The sequence below is a fragment of the Molossus molossus genome, unplaced genomic scaffold, assembly GCF_014108415.1.
Source record: "Molossus molossus isolate mMolMol1 unplaced genomic scaffold, mMolMol1.p scaffold_m16_p_16, whole genome shotgun sequence".
NCBI classification, from domain to species: Eukaryota; Metazoa; Chordata; class Mammalia; order Chiroptera; family Molossidae; genus Molossus; species Molossus molossus.
In genome coordinates this window covers 50,982,550-50,985,308 of record NW_023425351.1, presented here as the reverse complement: position 1 = coordinate 50,985,308, position 2,759 = coordinate 50,982,550, and the positions used below count along the sequence as shown (strand labels likewise).

Genomic DNA, 2,759 nt, shown 5'->3' with positions numbered 1-2,759 from the left:
CAGAAGTCTCTCTCTTTTTTTTTTTTATAGTTGGAGATTTTAATCCATTTATTCCAAAACTGATAGTTTAAAGCTACTAGAAATAAAAAAAAAAAAATAGAACATAGCCAATTACATTGAATAATAAATATTGATATTTATACTCCTAAAAGAGAAAATGCATTTTTATCAAACATGGAATATTCACAAAAACTAACTAGCAGTAGAAAAACTAAGGCACAAAAGAAGCTTCAGCAAACACCAAGTAATCGTTACTATACAGACCATATTCTCTAACCACAATAAGTTTAAAATCAATTGCAATATATAGATAGATCCTATATCTTATATGTATAGATAAATAGGTATAACGATATGGATTATGGATATATGTATATATATATACACACACACATACACACACACATACACACATATATATATGGAATATGAAAATGTACAACTAATCTTGGAATAAAAAGGATGTAATGTGGAAATTACAATATATTCCAAACTGAATGACAATGAAAACACCAAATATTAAAATCTGGGATACAGCTTACATTGCATTTAGAACAATATTTAGAGCTTTAAATAAACTATTTTAAATAAGAAAGATATAAAATAACTGAAGTACACATGCAGTCATAAATTAGAAATATGGCATCATAATAAACCAAATATGAGAAAATGAAGGAGAAAAACAGTAAGGTCAAAACTTAGTTACATAAAGCTTATTTATAATAAAGATTATTAACAAAAACTAAATGATAATTAATTGAATAGATTAATAACACAGAAAAGACTCTGAAAATATTGCTTTTTAAAATTTAGAAAAAATAACTAGCAATAAATTATAGATGTATAAGATATTTTTCAAATAATAGAATATTATTAACAACTATATGCCAAGACATTTGGAAACCTAGCTTAAATGGATACATTTCTGGAAAAATATAAGATGCCAAGAGAAACCCAAGAAGAAATATAATACTTGAATACATGAATCAGACTAAAAATCTGGATATGGGAATCAATAACTTTCCCTCCAAAAATGACCAAAACTTGGTCCCATATGGTTTTGCAGTTGAGTGCTACAAAACTTTCCAGAACAGATAATTCCTTTCTCATACTAGTTGTTCCAGAAAAATAGGAGACAAAGTTGCCCAACTTATTTCATGAAGCTAGTGTAACCTTGTCTAAAAATGGATGGACCCCAGCCGGGTAGCTCAGTTGGTTAGAGCAATATCCCAATATGCCAAGGTTTCAGGTTTGATCTCTGATCAGAACACATACTAGAATCAACCAATGAATGCGTACATATATGGAACAACAAAAATAGATCTCTCTCTCTCTCTTTCCTTTCCTGTCTCTAAAATAAACAAAAATTAAAATGGATAAACATTAGAGGGGGGAAGTAAAGATATTTTTAACTTATAAACATTTTAAACTTTCAAAAATCCTTAAATAAATTATCAGACACCTGAATTTATCAATTAATTTAAATATTAATTTATCATGCTTCAATGTGGTGTAGTCAAACATTCCAAGATAGTTCAACATCACAAAACTTATTAATACAATTTACAGCATTAATAAACTTAAGAAGAACAACCACATGATCATCTTTATAAATGAAATAACATCCTATTTGATAAAGGTCAATACATATTTATGACAAAACTCACAGACAACCAGAAGTGAAAGAAATTTCCTTCACTTAATGAAGATCTACTAAAAACCAACAGTTAAAGTACATTCCCTTTAAGAACTGGAACAGTAGTGCTCACTTCGGCAGCACATATACTAAAAATGAAACGATACAGAGTAGATTAGCATGGCCCCTGCACAAGGATGACATGCAAATTCATGAAGCGTTCCAAATTTTTTTCAACAAAAACACTACAGGCCAGAAGGGAGTGGCATGGAGTAATCAATGTCATGAAAAACAAGGATCTGAATCCAACACTACTCTATCCAGAAAAGCTGTCATTCAAAATAGAAGGTCAAATAAAGAGCTTCCCAGACAAAAAAAAAAAAAGCTAAGGGAATACATTAACACCAAACCAGCACTGCAAGATATGCTGAAAGGATTGTTGTAATTAGTAGAATTAGGAAGAAAAATAGACCCACACTAAACAAAAATGGTAATAAATAAATACATATCAATTATCACCTTAAATGTGAATGGTTTGAATGCTCTTATAAAAAGACACAGAATAGCTAACTGGATAAGAAAGCATGACTCACATATATGTTGTTTACAAGAGACCCACCTCACAACAAAAGACTCACATAGGTTAAAAGTGAAGTGATGAAAAAAAATCTTCCAAGCATACGGAAAGAAAAAAAAAAGCTGGGGTAGCAATACTCATATCTGATAAAGCAGATTTCAAAATGAAGACCATAACTAGAGACAAAGAAGGCCAGTTCATAATATTGAAAGGATCTATCCAACAGGAAGATATAACCTTGGTAAACATATATGCACCCAATATAGAAGCACCAACAAATATTAAAAATCTTCTGAAGACTTCAAAGAAGAAATCAACAGCAATACAATCATAGCAGGGGACTTCAACACCCTGCTGTCATCACTGGATAGACCTTCTAGACAAAAAAATTAACAAAGAAACACAGACTCCATTAAATGAAGTACTAGATCAAATGAATTTAATAGATATCTACAGATAATTATACCTCAAAATTGCAGAATTCACATTCTTCTAAAGTGCACATGGGACATTCTCAAATGTAGACCACATGTTAGGACACAAACT

At 30.3% G+C, this 2,759-nt stretch overlaps 1 non-coding gene across 1 annotated transcript; it reads left to right on the top strand.

The window, feature by feature from the left end:
• The first annotated feature begins 1,761 nt into the window (after positions 1 to 1,761).
• LOC118631947 lies at positions 1,762 to 1,868 on the top strand. The gene has a single exon (XR_004959933.1). It is a non-coding gene; the product is annotated as a U6 spliceosomal RNA (small nuclear RNA).
• Positions 1,869 to 2,759: the final 891 nt, after the last annotated feature.